Source organism: Pinus tabuliformis, chromosome 1_1 (assembly GCF_031772625.1).
Source record: "Pinus tabuliformis cultivar Carrire ecotype Pingquan chromosome 1_1, CPIR1, whole genome shotgun sequence".
Taxonomy (NCBI): Eukaryota; Viridiplantae; Streptophyta; class Pinopsida; order Pinales; family Pinaceae; genus Pinus; species Pinus tabuliformis.
This window is the reverse complement of record NC_142297.1, coordinates 681,160,845-681,188,839: the sequence shown is the minus strand read 5'-3', so window position 1 is coordinate 681,188,839 and position 27,995 is coordinate 681,160,845.

Here is a 27,995-nt window from a genome sequence, read left to right as displayed (position 1 = left end):
ACTGCATTAGTAGCTTCAACTCTACCAGAAGGTGGTTGACCTGAATCATTTGCAGCTTTGGAGATCACAACATTAGTAAGAGGCGAAGAAGGTACTGCATTTAGTTCCTTAAGAAGTAATTTCTGCTGATGTTTGTGTTTGGTAGGTTCAAACATAGTAATGTTTGCCTTTGTCTTCTTCATATCATCAATAATATTGTAATCCATTGAATCCGATACTACCAACGTCTTAGATGTTGAAGGTATGTTTGAGGATGATGGTTGATTTTGGGATGTTGTCGCCGCCGATTCCTTTGTGGGAACATTTTCTTTTGTAGTAGTGGTACCTGCACTCCTTTTCTTTGAAATTGACTGAACAGGTTCAGGAGTACCTTTACTCCTGGTAGTTACAGGGAAAGCTTCTTGTTCATTTTCTGTATCGGAGTTAGGTAAAATGAAGTCCCACATCCCATGGCATTCGACAACCTCCTCTTCTTCGGGTTCGTCGGATGGTAAGACTGTCTCATCTTCTTCTTCCTCTTTAGGATCTGAGTCTGCATTAGATATAACATTTGGTGATTTTGACTCAGGTTTCTTGAAATTTCTAAATGGCCTCTTTGTTGAAGTTTTAGCTACTTGTTTTTTGATTTCAACCATTTCATTTGACATAGTCTTGAGGACCTTTTGCAGACCCTCCATATCATATGGATCTTTAGGGGTTTTCTTCTTTGAGTCATCTTTAAAAGAAACTTTTTTGGATTTTCTATCTTCAAGAGCAGCTTTCTATTCTAAAGCAATAATGTGTTTCTCTACAACAAGGGCTTCTTTCGTGTTTTCAGCTAAAGTTGGTTTTCCAGCTCTATCTACAAAAATGGATATATTTGAAGGTAGTGCTATTATATACCATTCACTTCTGATTTCCTCACTTCGTTTAGAGTCGGTTGGAATCTTATTCAAGAGTTTATTGAATCAAGAGTTTAATTCTTTGATAGGTTCTCTAGATTCTATCCTAAGATTCGAAAGATCATTGATTAATGTTGCTAAAGATATATCATCGCCATAATTAGTGGGAAACTATTCTTGAAAAATGTTCTAGCTGGTAATGGATCCAGAGGGTAGGGAAAAATACCAAGACCCAGTTGATCCTTGTAAAGTATAAGGGAAAAGCCTAACGACAACATCTTCCTCTATCACTCCCTTTAGATTAACTGATAACATGAAATTGTTAATATGTTCTTCGGCTAATGTTCCAGCATCTGGATTAAATTTCGGCAACCATTTTTCAGGAGAATCTGGTAATGGATGTGGTGCAAGCATAGTGATTGCACCAGGACTATTCCATGGATTTTGAGCCATCATAGAACTATTAACAATTGATATTGTCGATGAAATTCCAGGTGTTTGGGGAGGAGTTGGTATTGAAGATTGAATAGGTTGGGATGTTGAAGTTGGTGATCCCTGCTAAACAACAATGTGTAGTGGGGGAGTGGATGGTTGACTTTGCACTGGAGAAGATGAAATGGAGGATGATGAAGAAAAGGTCTCACTGTTCGATCCTTCAGTGTTATTTTTAGCCTTTTTCCTTTTCGGTAAAGGCAACTCAGTAGGTTCAATACCGAGCTTTCCGCTTTGAAGTCTGGTGAGAGGGTGAGGTAGATTGAATTGCCAAGTCTCACTGCCTTGAGATACTTCAGATTTCTGTGGTGATATCAAAAATCCTTGAAGTTTCTGGATGAGAGACTGAACTTCAGGAGACTTAGGACTTAATCAATCTGGAGTATGATGGGATTGAGCAGTGGTAGTTGACTCCTTTTCTTCTCATTTCAATATTGGTGTTCCAGAATGCAAAAGGGAGGTCCGAGGTGAGGTGGAGGGAGATTTACTCTCAGAATGGTCTATAGGTTTTGATTTACTTGCCATTCATAGTTCATGCCCTCCTTCTAGTGCCAAAAATGTTGATGCCTAAAAAATTGTTGCAACAAAATTGGGGAAAACCACCCGGTCCGGACCTTAATGCAGCTCCATTTCTGTTTGGTGTGGTGGCTCCGTCTCGAAATAATGGGACCAGTTTCCCAATGATGAATTAAAAGGGGATGGATAAATGAGTGGTTTTCTAATAAAATGGTAATGGATGAATGATTTAATCTAAAAATTAAAAATATGAATAACTATCCTATCCCTGGAAATTTCTATTTTTGGTGTAACGTTTGATAATCTTTATCCACAAATAGGCATATAGATGACTCTATTGGTAAACAAAGACATTCATTCATATGATAATGACTTTTCTCAAATAGTTGAACAAAGTAATCAATAAAACATTATTACACTTATCCTTTATATATCACTGATACATATATGACTAAAAGAATAACATTCCTTAAACATTCAATAGTGAAAAATATAAGGATTTTTGTTGAAAACACATACATATATCCAATGATAGAAAGAGTAATCAAATGATGATTCACATAAAAGAATGAAACAAGGTCATAGATAATAGTACCATATGTACTGTAAATCATTCCCGATATCAATCGCATTCGAATTCCTTTTTCCAACTTAGAAATACTTTCACATCAAGGCAATAGTGCACATCCCATAAAAGCTTTCTTCGTTAGAATTTGGAATACTGGCGTAGTCTTTATAAAAAATATACCAGAAGCACAATAGTGCAACTTCCAGGTTTGAGTCTTATGCAAAAACTGAGGACCCTTTCTAAATGCATGAAAGGGTCTATAAATACTAATTAAACTAAGTAACTACATAAATAAAGTGCTATTTAATTGGTACAACTAAATCTTGAATATCTTCTCCACAGCAGGCTTGTTGGTAGTCGGCAACATGGTTCATTGTTTTGGTTGTTTTCCGTTTGATTTGTGTTGGCAGATTGCAAGCATCGGTTCCAATTCTAGAGGGTGGCTGAGATGAGAATGGAGTTGAGCTGAGTATGTGGCATCATGTATTTTGAGAATTATACAACTGATCGCATCGGTTAAACACTTGAGGGTGGCCCTTTCACTATATGGTTTTACTAAGAAAAACCAATAGGTATCCCAAGTTTAACTTTGGATGCCAGTGATTAATCTTCCATACTTCTCCAACTCTTGATTGCATGCTTGCTCCAATGTCTTAGCTGATAGCAATTTACCTGGGGTACATTGTGAAATCGTGTTAGACAGATAAAGAGTGTTATTGATTAACTCAATTAAGTTATTTGTAGATAATCTACATCTGGAAAATTCTCTCTGATTTCATCAACTGTGACTCCCATTCTAAGAAAAGGATCTACTTGTGTGATTCTAAGATTTTAGGAAGATTTGCTGGTTGCCCCTTATTGGTATTTTGCCAAGCAAGAAAGTTTGTCAGAGTCTCGTCGGCCTGTTCCAAATCCTGCCTAGCATCAACTGATTTGCCAACTATTGATGTAATTATATCACAAAGGGGCTCAACCAGAGAAATGTTATGACACAAGAGTCTTAACTGTGTAACCAATGCCTTGTTAATTTGTAGCGCTTTGGATCTAAAATCGGCAGGTTGTGGAAGACTCTTGAACTTCTCTACTTGAAGTGACAGCTGAGCAATTTGCTCATCTTTCATTTTCATCATTAGTTCATTCATCGTCTTTAACCTGGCCAATGCTTCTGATAATTATTTCTTCTTTTGTTATGCGCTTGAGTCTATTCCCTATTTCTCTTTAGGCAATTGCTTATTCAATTGATTGTTTAATTGTTGCTATGTTGATAATTGTTGTTCCAACTGTTCAATTTTCTGTTGTGCTTCGGACACCTGTGATTGCAACAAAACAATTGCTTTATCCTTTTCTTTAAGTAGATTACTTGCTTCCGATGCCTTGTCCATGGTTGCCACCGAATAAGCTCTGGCATACTGAGAGAGCTTTGTTCGGTCATCGGAAGGGTCAAACTCTTCTTTCCATACTACATTAGTTGTCTTTGTTTGCTCTCGAAACAGGGAAGGTTGATCAAGTCTTCTTCTTTTCCTCTGTCTTTTCACTACAGCCCTGTGTTTTGGACTGTAAAAGACATCTAATGGAGGTATGTCCTCCACCTGTAAAATAATTTGATCAGAAGGATCTTTTGGAATCATTTCTAAATCCGTGCTAGGGGGTAGGCCGCTGGTTCCTTCATTCGAAACCTTTGTTGACGCTATATCTTGTCCATATGTTACTTTGGGTGTGTTGCCACCTTTTTGACCTTCCAGATTGCTTATAATGGAGTCAAATTGCTGCCATTCTTATAGTAATTTAGGATCAATCTGGGTATCCACATTGATATTTTCGCTGCCCTTATCCTGCTCCTTTTTCTGCTCTTTCTCTTGCTCTTTCTCCTGTTCTTTCTCTTGCTCTTTCTCCTGCTCTTTCTCTTTTTCTTTCTCGAGAATCTTTGATACAGTAGGAGGTTTGTCAATGAGTTGCTATTCAGGCTCGCTTGATTGTGTTGTCGGGGCAGTAGATAATAAGTCCAGAGGTAGAGTTTGCAACCTCTGTTCTCTAAACTTATTGAATTCTACTAGCCTTCCATCGTTATATCTCATTTTGGCCAGTGCTTGTACCTAGAATAATCACTCTGCCGAAGAAAACAAGTCATCAAAATAATCTTCCTTATGATCAAACCTTGTAAATTTGGCCTGTTCAAGCACATTATAGGCAACTTTCCTTGGATCGAATTGCCTATTAGGGATAGTTGCAAGATTAAGCATGTTTATTTTCTCTGATCCATTCTCCACATGCTTGTAGTCGTGCAAAGTATAAACACCGCATCTCAAAGGAAAAGTAGGCCAAGCCTGCTTTTTTGAAATCCTGAGAGTCTTGGATGTTCCTGCGGTTGTAATTTGATAGGCCAATTCTCGGGCTAACAGCTTGTCAGGTATGTACAGAGGAAGGACGTGAGGTCTTGCAAGGCTACCAAAAACCCTTATGTATGTGAGCTTATCCTCCCCAAACCAGTTTCCTAGAGCGGTTAGGTCAATCTCTGCTTCCGAAGAAATCTTTGGGGCAGGTTTATCAAAAATGGCACGGTAAATAGGCAACGTAAAACCATTACATATTTCGTACAAGTGGTCCTTATAGTGCGCTTTCCACAGCTTTTGGTGATAAATGTGAATTGGCATGGGGTCTTTTGGAGTCCATCTCCACCCCAGTATAGGAAATTCAGAGTTGGAAGAAAGAGTACCTAAAATATAAGCACTGAAATAAAACGGAGGAATAGACCTATCGGTCACGCGAGTTTTATTTCTAAACTCAAGAATTGCAGTGGCTAATTTATCCGACAAAATATTTCCCCAATCCATTATCTCACTGTTAACTGCCGCTTCCATTAAGGAACCATTTCAATAGTGAATTTTGCAGAATCATTTAATCCCCAAATTCTACACATCATTGCCCTGGCGTAACAGTAAGGAGAACATATTGAATCTACAGAGTACTTACCTGAAGATTCATGTTTGTGCCTTGCGGGGTTTTGTCTCCACTCCTGAATTGGGGCCGATTCAGTCTCATTCTCCCTTGCAAACTTCTAAAAAAAATGCTTTTTTGTATTTCTTTTTAGGTTCAGGCAAGTGATACATTTTCCTTACATCATTAGGTTGGAATGAGCCAAAGACTCTTCCGTCGACTGTGCAAAATGTTATTTTTAAAACAGGGATTTCCTCTACTACCCATCGCACTACATCTGTATATGGAAGAATTTTTTCACGAGCTGCTATTCGGTGTAGATATGAGTCAGCTAGATCCTTCAGGGAAGCTTCTGATTTTCTAGTTGAATCTGCGGTAGCTTGTACTGATACTGTTTCAGGCTCCTCTGCTTCAATTAGATTATATATGCTTTGCCAGCTTGTGTTTCCAAGGCCAAGACACGTAGTGTCTGAAATCAATCCCTTTTTACTTGGTCCTGGATCAGTGGTGGATTTCCCTGTTACTGCGAGAGCCGATGCTGCCGCAAATCTCTTGGATTTCTTTCCCATTTGGCTTGAACTTGTTGTTTCGGTGGAGCTCTGCGCAAGGAATAAAATGAAGGTAATACAGAGAATAGGTGGTGTGAGCCAATATGAAAGAATTATATCAATTAACGAGTAATGAAATATTAAAATAATACTGCCGCAGATACAATCTCAGGGGAGATCTTGGCATAACTGCTTCATTAATTGGCCGCTTAACCTGTCAATCATTTTAAATGCCCATCATATCATTTATATGCCGAATAATTCATTCAAGCATGGATTGATTTTTTTGGCGGATAATCACAAGTAAATCGCTATCGGGAACGAGAAGGCTTTTAATAATAATCTAAAATAATGCATGCAAGCCTTTTAAATCTATTTTGAAACTCGCGCCTTGCTTTAATGGATTGCAATCGGAGATGTGCTCGTGTCTTAACCTTTATGTTATTGCAAAATCATCGATCCCCGATAGCAATACGCCTTATGGCATCGGGAGATTTTAAAGGTGTCTTAACATGTGATGTGTTACATCCCCCGATTGCCGATAGTGATATCGCATCGGAGAAATAGTGGGAGGGCCTTTTGTTATATTTGCTTGCCTTTCCCGATAACCGATAGTATTCACTTTTCGAATCGGGGCAAATCAATGGGTATTTGCATTATGTTTTCCTTCTTGTTGCGATATGCGATCTTGTGATCGCTTTATCGACATAATAAAGAATTATATATTTATTTCATAAGACCGATTTCATATTTGTTCAAAAGGTTTATAATATATCGTTTCCTTTGGACCTTTTGATGAAGGATTTTGTAATAATGAGTTGATACCAATTTTATTCACAAATCTATGTTTAAAAGGGACCCATTTCATTTTATAGTTAGAAAGAAAAATTTTATGAAATGGGGGGTTGTTGTACAGCACAACAGGTCCTCAATCATTCAAGGTTCAAACAACCTCAAACAATCTGCATTTATGACTAAGAAGATGTGCATGTAAGCTGGTAGATCAAGGTGAAAATCATTTTCACCAATCTTCTCAAGTATCCTGAAGGGTCCATAGCTGATAGGTTTTAGCTTTTTACCTTCACCTTGCATCCTATCCTTGCTGATATACAACTAGACTTGGTCTCCAACTTGGAAACTATGCTCCATACGATGCTTATAATGCCTAGCCTTGTAGTTGGTCTGGCTCCTTTCCAGATGTTCCTGTACTGCCTGGTGGATCTCCTAGATCTGTTCAGTGAATCTAGCTGCCTTGTCCACATCACTATGTTTATCAACTATGGTATCTTTACCAAAGACAAAATCCAAAGGAGACCTTGGTATTAAACTAAAATAGGTCTCAAAAGGAGATCTCTATGTCGAAGAGTGTTTGGCTCTATTGTAAGCATGATGTGCATAACACAAATGTTCATCCCAAAGCTTAGGGTGTTTGCTGCAATATCCCCTCAGTAACTGCATCACTGTCTTGTTAACTACTTCTGTCTGGCCATCTGTTTGTTGATGACCAGCTGTGCTTTTCTTTAATTTGGTGTCCATTAGTTCCCACAGACTTGACCAAAACTTCCTCACAAATCAGGTGTCGCAGTCAGATACAATAGAAGTGGGTAATCCAAAATGAACCCATACATGTTCAAGGAACAATTTTGCAGTTTGTTCAGCTGTAATCTGTTTAATACAGGGTATCAAAATACACATTTTGCTAAACCTATCCACAACAACATATATATAGTCATGACCTTTCCTAGATTTAGGTAGTCCCCCAAAAAATCCATGGAAATGCTTTCCCAAGGGTGAGAAGGAACTGGCAATGGAGTGTATAAGCCTATTTTTCTATTTCTAGGCTTGCTTTTAGCACACATAGCACATCCTTTTACATATCTAGAAACCATCTCAATCATTCTCAGCCAATAGCAGAACCTTTGCAGCTGTGCAACTATTTTACTTACTCCAAAGTCACCTGATATCAAAGAGGTGTGTGCTTCCCTAATTATCTTTACCCTCTCAGTTTCTGGAATGCAATGTTTCCCACAATTATATAAGAGTCAGTCCTTCACATGATAGTCCAATTCTTCTAATCTTTTGCTTTGACTCAAAGTTGCATATACATCTTTAAAGTCCATTTCCTGAGCATACTGTTCTATGTAGCTTTCATGTAGCACAAAATTATGCTTATGTATGGTAGATGCATTTAGAATGGGTCTAGATAACGTGTCTATAGCCTTGTTATGTATGCCATTTTTATACCTGATGACTAAATGAAACTGTTGTAGAAAACCCATCCATCTGTAATGTCTTGATTGTTGCAACTTAGTTTGCGAGTGTAGATAATGAAGTGGCTGATGATCAGTATGTATTACTGTTTCTTTGTCCATTAAGTAATGTTTCCACTTTTTTACACTCTGAACTAATGCATACAATTCTTTATCATATGTAGGATAGTTAACTACCGTAGGATTAAAAGTCTCAGAATGATAACATATGGGTTTACCGTGTTGGGTCAACACAGCTCCCATGGCATAGTCATTGGCATCAGTTTAGATCTAAAATGGTCTTTATAGATCTGGTAGTGCTTGTACAGGTGTTGTACTTATATTTTCTTTCAAGGTGTCGAAGGCTTTCTGTTGTTTGCCACCCCACTGGAACACCTTGTTCAATCTTGTCAAAGCACGTAAGGGAGCTGCAATTGAGGAAAATTTTGAAATGAACTTCTTCCAATATTGTGATGCTCCTAGGAAGCCTCTCACTTCTGTAGTAGACTTGGGTTTAGGCAAGTTTACAATGACTACCACTTTAGAGGGATCTATTTTCAATTCACCTCCCCCTACTATGTGACCTAGATAATTTAGAGAGGTTTTTCCAAATTCACATTTGGAGAGTTTAACATAAATTTTTTCTCTTTTCAAAACATCCGATGTCTGCTTAACATGATTTAAATGTTCTTCCCACGTTTTACTAAAAATCAGAATGTCATCCAGATACACAGTAACAAAATCATCAAGAAAAGGTCTGAATACATCATTCATTAATCTCATGAAAGCAACATGAGAATTAGTTAGGCCAAAAGGCATAACCAGTCATTCATACAACCCCTACTTTGTTTTGAAAATAGTCTTCCATGCATCTTCCTCTGCAACTCTAACCTGATGGTATCCACTGTGAAAATCTAGCTTGGTGAAATAAACAACTTCCTTCAATTGATCTAAAATATCGTCTATGCGAGGAAGGGGATAACAATTTTTTATTGTTATCTTATTCAGTGCTCGATAATCAATGCACATTCTCCATGAGCCATCTTTCTTTCTCACCAAAATGATTGGTGACCCACATGGTGATGTGCTAGGCCTAATGAACCCTTTCTCGAGCAACCCTTGCACCTGCTTCTTGATTTTAGAATTCTCTAAAGCATACAACTAGTACATTCCAATGTTAGGCAAAGGAACATCTTGCTACAAAATAATATCATTTACTATTCCATTTTTGGGTGGCAGACCTTTAGGTTCTTTAAATAAGACATTATACTCTGAAACAATCTTTTGTATATCAGCTTGTTGATCAGCATTACAGCCCTCAAATACATTGGTTTTATCAGGTGTCTTTTCCTTTACAACCATCAGCAAGAACTGTTTGCATGAATTTATCATTCTTTTCATTTGTCCTAAGTTTATTAGAGTATAATTATTCTTGAGCTTATGAGCTCTTACAAAATATATGATTCCATCGTTAACAAGTAGATACTTCTTCTCAGCTGTATATAAAATAGCCTTTCTATCATACAAGTAAGGAATTCCTAAAAAAATTCCACATATATCCAAAGGAATCACATCTAACTCAACTTCATCTACAAATGATGACCCAAAAGAAAACTTGAGTTTACATTGTCTAGTCACTTGTAGTTCTGCTTTATCATTCAACCAACCTAATGGGTATGGTTTGTTATGAGGTGTAGTTGCTAATCCAAATTTATTTACAATTGTTTCATAAATTAGATTTACTTGTGAGCCACTATCAAACAAAGTATCAATGTTTTGATTTTTGGAAACAACTCGAATATGAAAAAGCTCATGTCTTTTCCTCTCATGTTCTTCATCAATAACAAATTGAGTAGAATTACTAGTAGATGCTTCAGAATTCTTACCTTTTATACCTGTGGCTGCAATGATTGTTTCATCTCCTGAGTCTGACCCCAAATCTTTGTGAATAGTTGCAGCAGTCTTCCTCTTCTTGTCCTCAGACTTCTTAGGTCTTAGCTCTGGATGCGGAATCCAACAGTGCTCATCATTATACCCCTCCTTTTTACAGTGAGTGCATGAAGCTTGGCCTTTTTGTGCAGTGTTAGCCTTCCTTTCTTTCCACTTCTACTTTCTTTTCTCCTTGCTCTTGCTTACAGTGGGTTGGGATGGTCCCCCAACTTCTAGATTTCCATTCTTTCCTCTAGCTTCTAGATGAGTCACTTGTACAGATACCTCATCTATACTAGTGGGCTTAAACATGAAGATGGTATGCCTCATGTAGCTATGTGGACCACCAATGTACTTCAAAAGAGTTTCTAGTGAGTCTAATGAGATACCCAACATCAATGCTCTCTTTCTGAACTCTTGAGTATATTGTTGCACACTTTTCCCTTTCAACTGCTGAAAAGTTTGCCAACTCATCATGGCTTGTTGTATGTAGGCCAATGTATAGAACTTCTTTTTTATTGTAGCAACAAATTCACTCCAGATAGAGATGGTCTTACCATGTATTTTCATATCATCTTAGGTTCTATATTCCCACCAAACCAAGGCAGTGCCTCCAAGGCATAGGCTTGCCAGCTGAATCTTATTCTTGTATGAGTCTATATTACGTACCCTGCAATACACATCAATTTGTCTAATCCAATTGCCCAACTTTTTAGCATTTAGCTCTCCATCATATATACGAAAATCAAATTTAACATCTAACTTAATCAAAGATGCTTTCTTATTATGCACAAGGCTATTAGGAGGTGTGAGAAAGCTTTCCTCTTTCCACTTTCCTTTTGAGTGGTCATGGGAATGGGACTCATCTTTTTCTTTATCTTGTTTAGAACGTGATGAATCTTCATCCTTATGCTTTCTAAAGTCCCTATACATTTCTTCTACCATAGACTTTATAGCTACGAAACGTTTTATGAATTGAGGGTCTGGCCCCATAGAACCTTCCTCTAACAACGTCATCCAAGAATAGACTCTCCCAATTTCAAGATTAGTTTCCACCAAGATTAGTGACATCAATTAGAGATTTCTTAAACAAAAGGTATTACAGACTCATGTGTTGGTGTGTGTTCTGTGTTATTTAAGCAACGGATCAATCAGATTGCCAATGCACAGACATTTGAATGGAAAGACAACAGAGGAATACAGTAAGCAAACAAAAATACATGAGAATTTTTAATAAGGAGTTCACCCTATTCTCCAGGGCTATGTCTCTAGTGTAGCCTTCAATGGTGGCCTTGTTTTATTGTCTTTAAATAGAGAATTACAATACAGGGACTCATTGTGAGTTCTACTAAAGCAGGTTTTCTTGGCAGGGTGGTTTCTTGGATTCCCCAAGCCACTGGAGTACGCAGACTCTTCTTCTTCCTACCAGCTCTGTGACCTTTTGGTCTAGAATGGAACGAGACAAATATGATGCTCGATCCAGACAGATTCGTCTATGTGATGGCTTGAATCTCTCAAGCTTTGGTGCACGATGTTGCCACTAGTCAACTCGACCCTCTGTCTCACCCTACTTTTCTCTTGCTTCACTACCTTCTTCTCTATGTATTTCGTCCTCCTCTCGGGATTCAGGTGTTTTTTCCTTCGTCTCTCGGACCTCACTCTAACTTGACTATGTATTCTGTTTCTATTCATGGCTTTTAGCCATTCGTTTCCATGCTTGTTCGGTTCCTCTTCCACCTCTGTCGATTCGCCTTCTGCAGCTGTGCTTGGAGTTCCCTGTTCGCCGTCTGCATGAAAGCTCAAGGAGTGGCCACGTGTCCCCATCTGAACAACACCAGCCTGCTCATTGGTTCGTTTTCTTTAGTTACGTCATGGATGCATTTTTCCTCCATCGTGGCGGTCAGACGGATTCCAAATCCCTTTAGAATGCAGCTTAATTCGCTGTCAATTCTTCTTCCTTCATCGGGCGCAATCTTAGTTGTCCGATTTGGGCTCCTCCAGATCCGACGTCATATGGACGTCTCGCTCGGTTGACCTTCTCGACTGATAAGATGTGATCGATGGTAGCTTTCTCTCACCTCCGCCACCACGCGTCGATCGTTGTGTGGGATCGCTCCGCTTCATCCAAAACCCTTTACCATTTGAGGGCACCCCAATTAATGCCACCAGTTTCTGGAGTGCAGGTCTCGCCTTGTACGATTAGCGCCTTTCGTTTCTCCGCCCGCGGTTCTCCAGCTCCCAATGCACCCGAGTGCTTTTGCTCCTCCACTTCGGCCCTGTTTTCCCAGCGATGTGGGATTATCACTAGGCGCTAATCGCGCATAAAAAACCACCTCTGTTCCTGATTCGGGGCTCCCAGGGGCTACTTTGACCTCCCGCGCAGTCTCCACAGCCCTCGATCAGCGCGCTTTGACCGAGGTCCTCGTCGTTCCGTGCTGGCTACCATTGCCACTAGTTTAGGGTGTTTTTTATTGCTGTTTTGGGTTCTTTAGAGATTTGTTTTGTCCCGATGCAGTCAAGGTTCTTTGACAGTCTTTTATGGATCCAATTTGGATCAAAAACACTCCAAAATTACCACTCTATTGGGCTACAAACATACTCTGATGCTAAAGATCTACCTACTGCTGACAAGTGCTCCCTCTCTGACATCTGTGCTACTACAACATCTCCATGCATCATGCACTATTTCATACCGCTTTGTGCCACCTAGCACTATGAAACTCACTTGTGCCTCTCGCATTACTATAGCCTGCATGCTATATGTTGTCTTGGGATTCCCTGCACTGTATCTCTCTCTGCACTCCATCCACATCTACCTCTACTCAATCAATCAGTTCCTGCTACTCCACATCAGGGCTCCTATAGCAAGGTCTCATCTAAGAGGTTGGGTACCTCAAGGATCCTGCCCCTCCTCCTTGGGACGATTAATCCACATCACCCCACCTCCTACCTAGAGGTATGGATGCATGTGTTCCCTCTACCCACTTGGCTCGAAGTTTACCCCTATTGGAGGTCTCTGCATGAGTAGATGTCTTTATTCGATCTCCTCTCAGCTTCTCTTGTTGTGGCTATTCCACAACCTCCTGAAGCTACTACACTAATCGTGGCTCCTCCACAATTATCTGAGACATCTTCTGGTGCTGCATGTTGAGAGGTAACATACTCTCCCTCTCAACCACCAAGTCTCCATCAGTTGCCTTGCTACTCAAGGCTTTGCATGCATCTTGAACCTTAAGATCATACAGTTTCTTAACACGTGAACCAATCTACTTCACCTTTCTGGTGATGATGTGTCTAAGGAAAACCTTTCCCTTACTGAAGAATACATCATAGCCTCTGTCTTCCAGCATCGCAATCGACACCAAGTTTCTCTTCAGTCCTGGTACATACTTAACATCGGTCAAGGTAAGGTGAGCTCCATGATCCCTCTAACAAATAACCATGCCTACACATGAGAAATTATACTTTACATCATTACCCATTGCTATATGTATATGGAGATCTTTCTCCCCCAAGGTATTGAACAAACTCTTGTTGTCAGTCATGTGGAAAGAAGCTCCACTGTCAAGAAACCAACCACTTACCACCATGGATGAAACCATGCATGTGAAGAGTGTGAAATCCAACTCAAATTGTGAAGCAAGTGCCTCACCTTCAGATCCTTCCTCGGATCCCTTCTTGGATTTCCTCTGTGGACAATTTGCAGCATAATGGCCCACCTCATGACAATGAAAGCATCACGCTTTCGATTTGTCAACCTTCTTCCCACCATTGGAAGAACTGGATTCGAAAATAGAAACCTTCTCCTTCCCCTTCTTTGCCTTACTTGCTAAGGCACAATTCTACTCATCCTCCATGGATGAAGAACCGTCTCTGATGCTCTGTCTAATCTCCTCCTGCATCAAATCCGACCATTGTTGTACCCAATTTGGAAGTTTCTCCCTTCCATTAACCGAGTGTTGGCAGCTATGCCATCTCTTAGGAAGGCCAAGGAGTGATAGATTCACCATATCATCATCAGCTGTTATGACCCCTACACTTGCAAGATCATCCCTGCATGTGATGAGCTTGGTTAGATACATAGAGATCGTTTCATCGTTTTCACACTTGATCTTTCGAAGTTTGTCCTTTAGTTCCAGCTTCCTCTGATCACTGCTATTTTGATATAAATCTTTCAATGTTTTACACATTGCAAATGGAGTCTCCTTCCCATGCAGGCTCAAGACATTGTGATCTCACACTCCCTCCAAGAGAATTCTCCTAACTCTAGCCACACACTTCTTCCATTCCGCTAGTTGAGTAGGATAAGTAGGCTTAGGGACTTCTTGATCGATGAAGTCCTTAAGGCCGTTATCTTCCAATACTACCTCCATGTGATCCTTCCAAGTTATATATTTTGAGCCGCCATCAAAGGCATACTCAAGCCTCAAACCATAGAACGCCATTGGTGAAATAGGTGTGGTAAGAACTTGAGATCTATATCCCAAATAATAAACTTCAAATTCCTTCTTGTATACTTTTCTACTTTGATCACCTGTGCTTAGATACCATGTAGAATTTTCTCTACAAATTAGCTACCTCACTGTTATCATGTAGAAATTTCACCTGCAGATCAAACTAATATATGCAATGTACTAAAGCATAATACTAGATCTACATCTACCATAAACTTTGTGGAAGCTAATCAACCATGACCAATGTCAAGCATGAACACATATAACTCATAAGAAGGAATCAATCACACATAACACAGAATATATCATTGGGGAAAGCACCAACATAAAATCCCAACTCTGTATTATCAATCAAGTGGAGATCCTCAACAACATACAAAAAGAATCAGTTCAATAGCTATCCTTCTCTCTCTGTAATCAGAAGATGAAGATCATAGACTACCTAGGCCTCAATATATAGGCCACAAGTCCTCCAATCTCCTATAATACATATTTCTCTTGGAAATAAATCCTTCTCCATGCAAGGAATACTTACTAGAAATATCCAAGCATCTGATAGTACATTGTCCCTCATCTGATCTCAACCAGGTCTCTGTCTAAACTGACATGCATCAATTATCAATGAGGGAATGCTTAGTTGTCTGAAATAATAGTTGTCTCATGCATGCAAGCATTAGCAAACTATATTTCATTAATTGAACAACTTGTTAAATTAATCTAACTGGACTTGACTAAGTAAAACTAAGTCAACTAATCCTCTCATTGTAGAACTGAACCTTATCTCCTTTAATCAAGGGATAAATTCCTAAATCAAGAGAGAAAATAATTGCATGATCTCACAAGGACTTCAAGTTTAAAATTCAATAATTAATTAACTCATGGAGATTAATTAATTAATATTTTAAACTGTTGTTAAGACCAAATTCGTTTTTACTTCCTATAGTTAGACCAGGGACTGCTAAAAATAGGAAGGGACCTAGAAATGCTATTTTTAGAAGATTCTATTTTTAGCAGTTTCACCTCTCACCAAAGCTGGCCAAAATGCTCATTGGCCAAACTGCTATTTTTAGAAGTTCTAATTTTAGCAGTTCTATTTTTAGCAATTTCTAAATTTACATTTCTTGTTGCACACTTTTCAACACTCTCCAAGTGTCACCAAAACTAACTCACCAAAAAGGGACACTATAATGAGCATTTCTCATAGCAAGATATGGAAATCATTGATCAGATAACTTGGAAATTACATGTCCCTCCAACATTGTAAATGATGACATGGAAACAAAGATGGTGAGGCATACTTCGCTTGGTGAGAGAGATAATGTAGAAGCAAGGATATTGTGGCATTGAAAGGGCTTAATAAATCATCATGATGATGTGGCAACTATAGGGACTACCACATGGTAGGTACACATGAAAATTTTCGATTGATTAAATTATAATGTTGTTTTTCCTTTGTAATGCACCAACTATATTTATAAGGTTAATGAATTATATGCTATTCCATTTTATAGACTCATTTTTACTATCTATTTGGATGGTATATCAGTGTATAATGTTACTTGAGAGTAGCAAATCTCACATTTGATCGAGGTTTTGAAGACATTAAAGAAGCATCAAATAGTAGAGAATCTCAAAAGTGTGATTTTGGATAATAGCGTTTGGTGTATCTAGGTTTTGTTATAGGAGGAGGAGAGATGAAGATAGATCCTTCCAAGATGGATCTCACTATGAAATTAGTGATGCCTACTGATGTTATTGAGGTTAAGAGCTTCGCTAGGGTGGCACAATCTCTAAGAAAATTCATTTCCTCATTTCAATGGTAGCAACACCATTGCATGCCATAACAATAAGTGGAAAGTGTTCCTAGTGGGGAAGGCTCAAAAAAGGGCCTTTGAGAAGCTAAAGAAGAAGATCAGTCAAGTACCAATTTTGAAATTATTGAACTTGCAACAACTCTTCAAAATGGAGACAAATGCGAGTGGGTATGCTATGGGACTTGTCTCAATGTAGGAAGGGAGGCATGTATGCAATAATTTTGAAGTATTTCAATAAGTAATTCTTAACTACCCTACTTATGACAAGGACCTCTATTCCCTATTGAAAGTTATGAAGAAATAGAAGCACTATATAATGGGAAAGGAGGTAGTAATCCACACACATCACCAACCACTATAGTAGTTGCGGGCCCACAGTAAGTTACAATAGACCAATTGTTACACGTGGATGGGGTTTCTACAATATTTTCATGTAGTGATCTAGTATAAGAAGAACACATGGGCTTCACGAGGGGAGCCTATACCATATCATCTGTGTTCATATTATGGGATATATATTGAGGAAAAAATGACATAATATATTAAGCATATAATAGGGGGTAATGGGTTTCTATATATTAGCAGGTATAAAAGAAAGAGCTCAAAGTTAATGAAAAAATATAAAGGGGTATAAAAAATGCTAATGAAAAAATGGATACGTACAATATGTAGTGAAATCAGGGGTTTTAAAATTTGGAAGGTATATGGGGTTTGTATTTGTAGGGGTTTAATAATGTGATTTTAAGAGGTATTTTCCAAATTATATGATATCAAATTAAAGGTATTTTTTAATATGCCACAAACACCCATGATATGTCAGAGGTTCATTGAGTGAAGCCCCCATGATAAGAAGGGAACAAAAAGAATTTATTCAATGTGCTTTCAATGCCACACACATAAACTATTAGAGCTTTGGGAACTATGATGCACATGGAGCCATTCACCAATGACACATGCACAAAGACATATTCATAGGATGAGAGCTTCAGGTAGGTATTTAATTAGTTATAGAGATAGAGTCATGTGAACAATAGTGATAACACTATTCACTAACATCTCCCAGATGGGTTACTCTATAGGTTGGATAAGTTATATATTCCTAAAGGTGATAGGTTGTCACTAATTAAAGAGGATCACATCTCCCATGTTGCAGGAATCTTTGGTGTAGGTAAGACAATGGCCAACTTTTAGAGATATGTATATTGGCCAAAGGTGCAAGAGCAAGCAACTAAGTTCATAAGAGGATGCATGCTTTATTGTGCTAGTATGCATAGAAATATGAAAAGGAGTCCATATCATCCCTTACCTATACCCACTCATCCATAGGAATGAATTTCCATATATTTTGTGGTAGGTTTACCAAAAAATATGAAGGGACATGACTAATTATTTTTGGTAGTTAAGAGGTTCAACAAGATGTGTGTTCCAATGCCATGTAAAAAGACCATTAGTGAGAAAAAAGAAACAAACTTGTTTTTTGGACAAGTCTGGATGCACTTTAGGATACCCAGAAGCATCATTCCACACAAGGACACAAGATTTCTTAGTTCATTTTGGACTACATTGCGGAAGAATATGTATGTGAATTTGAAGAGTTATACAAAATTCCATCCACAAATAAGGGAAAACAAAAGTACTCAACAAGACTTTGATGTAAATTTAGAGGGGTTATAATCAGAAGCAACCAAGTACTTGGGATAAAATTTGGTATCTATGCAACAATCTTGTAATAGAGAAATTGATACTTCTACTGGTAAGTCCCCATTTCAAATTTGTTTAAGATATTTTCCACCTTGAGCTTTGGATATTGCATATAGAAACAAGGAGTGAGAGAGAATCTTGCAAGGGGCCCTTAAGGGAAGAAATATTTTTTGAGAAAATAAAAAATATCCATCTACAATTACATGAGATACTACAAAAGTTGTAGGAAAAATATAAAGCTAGGAATGATCAACACAAGATAGAGAATTTATTCAAAGTGGGAGACACATAATGGTTATATTTTAACATTGAGAGACTAGGGGGTCCTAGTAAGAAAATTAAGGCTTTATGGTATGGTCCCTTTGAGATACCAGAGAAGGTGGGAGATAATTCCTATAGAATTATTATACCCCCATACATGGGAATTTACTCAATTGTGAATGTCTAGAGTTTGAAACTCTATGAGCCTTCTATGCTAGATCAGGAAGAGGAACGAATGCTACCTTTAGTAGAGGATTTGGAACAAGATGACTAGGGAGAGTTGAAAAAAGATACTTTTTTGCAAAATAGGTCCAAAACTAGAAGACATGGGTAGTATGGTCTTTGATAGATTGGGATGAAAGGATAAAATATAGGTAAGGATAAATGTTACAGTTGAGAGAAGGTACAAATTGGAAAATCGGAGTTTGAAACCTTCCTAGAGCATTTTGTGGAATCAAATGGAAATTTTTGAGGTTAAAACTTTTCCAGTTTAGAGATGCACCTTTTTTTCTATTATACACATAGATACCTTTCCAATTTCTTAATAATCACCTTCATCGGAGTGAATATCCAAATAGTATGCCACTCAGAAGTTTACCTCCTATTTTGACCACCATAATTCAAGAGGATGCCACATCATCACCCATTATCCCAAGAAAACTCGATAGCCACATGATCATGATGAAAACGACTCTAGAAGAGCCCATATTGTAACTCTAGATAATATATGATGGATTCCCTAATCAATAGTAAGCTATCGAACTATGTTACAATAGGAACACTAGGAGGAAAAGGAGTTTCATTCTTTCGAAGTGCATTTTGTTCCATAGATGAGCAGAGTAGCCAAGAGGATCACAGAGAGAGAAAACCTAGAGGATTTCTGCACTATATTAGCCCATGAGCCACATCCTTTACTTCTTTTCACTTGCAGCAATTTTCTATTTAGAGAAAGAGAGCAGAGTGAATCAACTTCAGTATAGGTTTTCTCCTAAAAGGGTTTGTCAAGATATATCTTGTGCCAAATGTAGTTTTTGATTTTTGATTTGGTCGTTCTTTATTTATTCCATAAATTTAAATTTTCTTATATAAACAATAAACATTAATAAATATATCCATAAATTAAAGAGAAATAAACCCTAATTGTCTAGATTTCAAACTTTGAAATATAATTTTATTGGGTCTGTTGTAATGAAATTTCTAGTGGAATATCCATAAAAATTTATAAATCATACATTCCCTTTGTAAATTGCATATAATCCCAAAAAAACATGAAACTTTTATCAATTATGTTAAGATTAAACAATGTTTTCTCTTAAAAAATAAACAATGTTTTCTCTTAAAAAAAAAATTGATCATTTTCATTGTTTAATAAATATAAGATTAAGAAGATTTTATACTTAAAAAAAATTTAAAAATCCTTATTCAAGATAATTATTCTAATTAAAAAAATCCCACAATAATGCTTACATTTAATACTTACAATGCTATTAAAAAATTCACACACTAATGCTTACATTTAATACTTACAATGTCATATAAATAACATTACATCCATATTTTCCTACTCATATTTAATCTTCATTTTCTTTTTCCTCCTATGTACATTGCATCATCCCAATTTCTTTACTTTCATTCTTCCCATTTTTCACATTTTTTTATAGAGAAGAATTGCTAAACATATCATCAACTTAGTTAATTCAAAAACACCTAATTTCTATATCTATCTCACATTCGATTACATCTTTTACATTTATACACATTTCTATGCTTCCATCTTTTCATGACCCATGATGTCGTAAGTACATAAAATCATTCACTTTTATTACACAAGCATCCATAATAAACAATATCTATCTCATATTCAATCACACGTTTTATATATATCTATATATTTATTTATTTATTTCTGATGTCCATTTCTCCATGGCACCGAAAATATGGGTGTAAGTAGATAATATGTTTCAATTTTGCTCAGAAAAAATCCACAAACAATAAAATGTCTATGGTATAATGCAAAATGACATTAATTTGATAGTTTTTTATATAAGAAATTATTTTTTTGCCACTTTGACTAACCTAAAATAGATTAGAAAAATTTAATTATGAATAATAATAATCATATATATATAATTATAATTTCAATATATTATTAAAAAAGGGCTTTTATATTAATAATAATTTGTTTTCGGTTTTAAAACATCTCGTTATACTTGTTCACTTTAAGACATTAAAAACCAAAATAAAAATTCCTAAATATTCAACGTGTTTTTCATTAGAAAACGGGAAACCAAAACCAAAAAAGTTATCAAAAGATAATAATCACTAATGTTTATTATATAGACACTTCACCGGTTAAAATTGTTATCAAAAGATAGTTTAAGCAAGTCATACAAGCATAAAGCCTAAATTTAGTTAAGACGAAATTTTAGTTAACTTCTCCTATCTTCGTGCTAAGTTCCTATGGGAGTGAACGTTGATATCCATCCATGCGATGTAAGAATGGTTTTGAAGTATTAATCATGAGTTAATGAGTTTTATTAGTCCTCTTTTTCCGGGATGCTATAATATGTGCTTCACAGTTAAGGTGTGTTGTTTATGAATTATATAGTTGTGTTTTCGCAATTTTAAACTAAAGTTTTAGGAAAATGTTTAGTATTTATATTTTTGAATAAATTTTAAAATATATTTTTAATTTTCAGTTAATATTATTTCTAATTTATAATTGGTTGCAAAAATTCTGATGGGGCATAATTCCCTTGGTTAGGGTGTTTTATTGCTTGGCAGTTCATTTTAAAATTAAATACAAGTAATTTTATGACAGGGAATTTTGTTGGTGAGTGTTCTAACATTGACACCATTATGTTAGTGCTCTGCTCAATAATGCAAAAACTAATGTGGTTGTAGGTTCTTTGCAATGGTCCGAGAGGGGGAAGGGGGAGAGGAGCATGGAGGTTTCATTGGGGGAGAAATACCATACCATGTGCATTCACATTGGGGGATATATATTGAACAAAAAGTGACATAATATATTGAGCATATATTAAGAGGTAAAGGGTTTCTATAGTCATAGCTATAAAGAATGGAACTCAAAGTTAATGAAAAAATATAAAGGGGCACAAAAAATATTAATGAAAAGATGGATACCTACAATATCTAGTGAAAGTAGGGATATTTTAAATTATGAAGGTGTATTGGGTTCATATTGGTAGGGGGTTAAATAATGTAATTTTTCGAGGTATTTTCTAATATGTAATCAAATTAGGGATATTGTTTTACTATGCCATGAACGCATGTGATATGTCAAATGTTCATTGAGTGAAAATCCCGTGGAGAAGAACTGAGCAAATCACTAACTAATATTATGTTTCCTTATGTAGAGATTTTAGAGTGCAGACGATGGAGTATGTGCGGGATAATTAGGGTCCTTTGCATAGATGTGGGTGCTCTGGCATTGACAATGTTTGTTACTACTTTGTTCAATCATGATTGATACGGTTGCATGTGCCTTGAATAAGCAGGTGGGCTGAAATTTTTTTGAACTAATATTATTATGTTTTCATGTGTAGAGCTTTAATTGGGCAAAGGATAGAGTATGTGCAGGCGAACAAAGTATGTGTTGGGGAACATGATCCTTTGCATAAGTGGGGGTTCTCTGACACTGACACTGTGGATAAAAGAAGAGCTTTTACTATGCAAAGGACAAAGCTTAGATGTGAATTCCTAGCTTAGATGCCTCATCACTTTTGACGCACTCTATGTAGCCTTGTTATTTGTGAAAGTAGTTTGTTAATCTTACTCTTACATTGTTCTATTTTCCTCTAATTTCTCCTTTCATATTACTAAATATGTCATTGAAAATTTGGGATATGATCTCTGTTTGGTGTGTATGTTAGCCTGTTAGAAAGGTGTATGTCAAAAGAACAACTTTTGATGCCAGCAAGCTATTACTCTCACTATTGGGATACAAATGGTCTTCTTATAACAATTATCGTAACCATTGGAATATGAAAGATACTTGTATTATGTAATATTAAATAAATTGTGGTTTCAAGTTATGTTAAGAAGTATTGTGCAATAAAATGAATATGCAAAGCATGTTTTCAGTCAATTGAGTAACAATTTGTGCCATGAAAAGTTTGGTTTATGCATACAAAACTAGACAATGTATGAAACACTCCCATATTTCCTTGTGCGAAGCTTTTATTGTGAGGAAGATGAAGCACGTCTGGAGAATGAGGGTGCATAGATGACTTTATTTTGTAGAGAACAAATTAGTTTTAAGCTTTGTTCTATTTAAATCTTTTAGAGATGTAGAGGTGAAAAGCAATAGTTGAATGGCAAGTCCAGTGAGAAGGAGACGAGGAGACGAGGCTAGGGTTTCAAACAATGAGCGAAAGGTGTGAGCTAGTAACAACAGAGGGGCATGGAGAGTGGAGCTCCACTCCCTCCTACAGTAATGTGGTATCAAAAAAAATTAAGGGGGCGAGTTTGAATGTATCCAGGCAACCAACGGAGGCAGAAGCAAAGGAAATAGGCACTCAAGATCCGAAAGGTAGCAAATCCCCTGAACAGGAAGGGATCCATGAGGAAGGTACGAGAGAAAAGAAATTAGGAGATAGCAGTAAGAGAACTGAGAACATATCCATGATGGGACCCTGCAAACCCAAGACAAACATTAAACCCTGGGTGGTTTTAAATGATCCTGCACTACAAGTGCACATGGATCATATGGAAAATTACGCAGTCATATGCAAGTTTATGGGCATATGACCAACGGAGAAGGCTCTGTACACATGGATAAGAAACAATTGGAAACCAAAGGGAGAAATAAACCTACATGTTTGGTCCAAGGGTTTTTTCACAGTGGCTTTCACCAACCTAGAGGATAAAGATAGAGTTTTCAAAGGAGGACCCTACTTCTTTGTTGTAGTAGGCCTTTACATGCAACCTTGGGTGATGAACTTTCTCCCAAAGTGGGAAACATTCTTATCAGTCCCGATATGGATTAGACTATAGTCGTTACATTTAGATTATTGGCTGCCTGAAACCTTAAAAGCTATAGGAAACAAAGTAGGGCATTTTATTAAGATATTAGAGGCAACTTTGAGAGGTAAATACAACTCCTTCACCTGCATATGTGTAGAAATAGACCTATTTGGAGCACTCCAGGATGAAGTCATCCTAGAAGTATATGATGAGGAATGGGTACAGGTGGTAGACTATGAGCATGTCCCATTCAGATGTCAAAAATTTCATGAACATGGTCTCCTCTTCAGAGACTACCCATTCAACAAAAGGGAGGAAAATCTGAAAACCAACATAGCAAAAGACCCTGAAGGTTTCACCAATGTGGGAGGTAGAGGGAAAGGAGGGCGAAAAAATTACCAAAAGAGACCCAACGAGAACAAGCCATCAAGTCACAACAGGTTTGAGATTTTATATGAAGAAGGGGGGGAAATGGAATGGATAAGGAAAGGGAGGACAATGAAACGATGATAGCATTGAAATCATACATGAAAACAATGACAAAAGGAGGATCTACCAAGCACTATGGAACTTGGTAGGGATCATGAGATGACCCCAAGTGAAGTTGGTACAGAAGACGTTGACCTTTAGGAGATTCTTGAGAGGGAAAATATTGATCTAGAAAAGTTTCTAGATTAGGGAACCAACAAAGGGATTGACAATCTACCACGGGAGGAGTTTGATAGAGTACAACATCTATTCCTTCATAGATCTCAAACAAAGGCAGTTGGAGTCAAAAGGAACTATGAAAGCCAAGACAAGAGAGGGGTTAATTCAATGGAAGGAACACTAGGACACTCCAACAAGACCCGAGGCAAGAAAAGAGGAAGGAAGAGACAAAATGAACTGTTGACAGAGTGTGGGAAACTCATGATTAATTCAGGTAAGATGAAAAACCTCACCAATTACTCCTTCACAAATCCATCATCATGAATCTTACAACATGGAACATTAGGGGTCTAGGTAATAAGAGAAAACTCTCAGTAATAGAATAAAGAACGAGAAACCAGATATGGTGTTTATACAGGAAACAAAATGCTCAATGGATAAAATCAGATAAATACACAACCAATGGCTTACTAAATATGAGTACCTAGAAGTCAAAGAAATAATATAGTGGGAGGAATTCTCACTCTGTGGAATCCTCAGAAATTTGGAATCCTGGATGCTGAGGCATCAAGGAACCACATTTCTATGTTCATCCAAACTTTCGGAAACAAGGAATGTTACATTATCACAAACGTCTATGGACCTCAAAAACTTGAAGACAAACTCAGGCTCCTCACTTCACTGGAGGAGATGAGGGAGAGACATCCAACAATGCCCTGGATTCTAGCAGGGGAATTGAACATGATCAGGTCTTTCACAGAGAAAAAAGGTGGAACTAGATCACTTGGAAGAGACTCCATTGACTTCCAGAACTTCTTAAACAACATGAAGCTGGTCGACATGGAAACAATAAATGGAACCTTCACATGGAAAAAATAAAAGAGGAGGAGCCTCTCAAGTAGCCTCAAGACTAGATAGATTCTTAATATCAGAGGACCTCCTTCTCACCAGTAGTATCCTGACTGCTTTTATCCTCCCTTTCGGAGGCTTGGACCACTAGCCTATTTAGCTAGAAGCTTCATTTATTGGCACTCCGAGGAACAAACCTTTCAGATTTGAAAATGTCTGGCTTACTCATCCTAACTTCATCACTAATATTGGAAAATGGTGGGTGGAAGACATGCCCATTCATGGCACAAAAATGTTCATCCTGCAACAGAGACTCAAACTCATCAAGAGAAGGCTTAAAGAATGGAACAAAACTGAGTTTGGCAACATTTTCAAAGCCAAAAGAGAAGTGGAAGAAAAATTACAGGAAACTAACCAAATTCTGATCAAAGAAGGCTTCACAGAGGAAAGGAAAGTGCAAGAAGACTCTCTTCAGCAAGAATGGGACAACAGATGCCAACAGGAGGAAATCTTCTAGAGACATAAATCAAGAGTGCAATGGATTAAAGAGGGGGAAAGAAACACAATATTCTTTCACAAGTCAACCATGGAACACAAGGCACATAATCGGATCACAAAACCCATAGATCCTCAAGGGAATGAGCTAACACTCACGAGGAATTGGAATCTACTTTGGTACAACATTTTCAAAGCATACCAGAGGAGACTATCACAGATAGATCTCAACTCATTAACAGCGTCACTCAGCATATTCCAAAATGGGTAACCAGGGAAGATAATTATAATCTCAACAAGCCAGTGACTGAAGAGGAGATCAATGAAGTAATCAAAGATATGCACAATGGGAAAGCCCCAGGTCTAGATGGTTTCAATGTAGAATTCTTCAAAACATGCTAGGAAATAGTCAAATAGGATATTCTTGAGGTGGAGGAGGATTCGAGAAATTCAAGAATAGTCCTAAGAGCACTAAATAAATCCTTCATATCCCTAATCCCTAAGCAAGAAAAATCCATTACACCAGACATATTTAGACCCATAGCTTTATGCAATGTGGTGTACAAAATCATTTCAAAAGTTATTGCTAACAGACTAAAACCCCTCCTTCTGACGCTTGTCTCAGAGGAGCAGACTGGATATGTGGAAGGTAGAAAGATTCTCAACAAAATCGTTCAAGCTCATGAAGTGGTTCATTCTCTCAAGAAAAATAAGCAAGTGGAGATGATCATACAGCTTCACTTTACGAAAGCTTATGACAAGCTAAGCTGATCATACATCAGGAATGTTCTAAAAGCGTATGGCTTTGACCACAACTGGATAGGATGGATCCTGGCCCTGGTTACCTTTGCTAGTTTTCAATCCTTCTAAATGGCTCTCCATCCAGAACCTTCTGGCCTTTAAGAGGCCTTAGGCAAGGAGATCTTCTCTCCCCCTTTCTCTTCATACTCATGATGGAAGGTCTAGGAAGATCGATTAACTCAGCCAAGGTAGAAGGAAGAATCCAGGGACTCAAACTAACTTAGAATGGAGAAACACTGACTCATGCCTCAATTTGTGGATGATACCATGCTACAGGGCACAACCACAGTCAAGGAAGCCAAAGCTTTTAAGAAAAATTTACACGATTTTGTAATGGCTACTGGCACAGAGGTAAGCCTCACTAAATCTAAAGTTTTCTTTTTTAATATTGATATACCTATTCAAAGAAATCTCTCTAGAATTCTCAGCTTTCAAAAAGATCATTTTCCCTCTAAATATCTTGGAATGCCTCTCAATCACAATCCTCTGAGAAAGGAAGTATGGGAACCAGTGACTAATAAACTAAAGGAGAAAGTAAGTAAGTGGACAAGAAGATCTTTGAATTTTGCAGGCAGGCTAGTCGTTACAAAGGCTGTCCTACAAACCATTCCAATTTTCATGTTGTCAGTTTTTCCTATCAAAAAAGGAGTCTCTCCACAAATCAGGAGCATCCAAAGAGATTTTATTTGGGGTAAAAAGGAAGAGAAAAAGAAATCAGCTCTGATAGCCTAGGAGAAACTCTACAAACCCAAATCCCATGGTGGTTTAGGTCTCCAAGACCAAGACACTCTAAGCAAAGTTTTGGGGGAAAAACTTTGGTGGAGATGGCTAAAGGAAATGCGTAAACCCTGGGCTAAACTCTGGAAACAAAAATATGCAAAGGACTTGCAAGAAAGGGACCATATTCGAATGACAAGGCACATTATGGGCTCCCATATTTGGAACAATGCTTGGTAGAATAGAGCCTTAGTTCAGAAACATAGTTTCTGGAAGATCTGAAGTGGGAATCTAGCTTGGTTTCGAGAGGATAATTGGCCGCAAGAACCTAACTTTTGTAGCGAAGAACTGGACATTATCAAAGAAGACACCATCAGTAAAGGACTGAAAAGGGTAAGGGACCTTTCGAACCAGACAAGGGACCATGGTAAATGGATAATATGGAAGGTATCAGGATACAATGAAGAAACCCCTTTGTAAGCCCAAGCTAAAGTTCTAGAGGCGATCCCGGATAAGAGAAAAATTTTAACTTCAACCTCAGATGACCAACTAAGATTGGGGAGGAACAGTGAGGGCAACTTCAACCTCAAAGAAGCCAAAGTAATTTCCACTGGATTCAACTATCCAAGCCCTGATAAAATATGGAAGGACTTATGGCAGAACCCACACTGGGTGAAGATCAAACTGTTCATGTGGATGGTACAACAGAAAAATATTATGACTTGGGAAAATCTTAGGAAAAGAGGTTTTGTTGGTCGATCTAGATGTCAGTTATGCAGTCCACAGGAAGAAACTATGGATCACCTACTCAACCTCTACTCATTCACCTCCACCTTATGGAACTGGGTGGCCTCAATATTCAGACAAACTAAGAATTAGAGAAAATACTTCTTAAATCATGAGACAGTCAACATAACTTGGACTTTGATTCCAAGATTTTTGATTTGAGATGTTTGGAAAGAATGTAACAACATGATTTTTAACGGAAAATCTGGCTCAACCCAAAGCATCATTGCACAGATCTCAAGATAGCTCAAAGAAACTGTTATTGCCATTCTGAAGGAACCCCCCAAGAAACCCCCTACTCACTAGGAGGTTAACATTCTTAAATTGTTGGGGCTCCAAGCGCCTACCCCTCAGGGCATAAGAAAG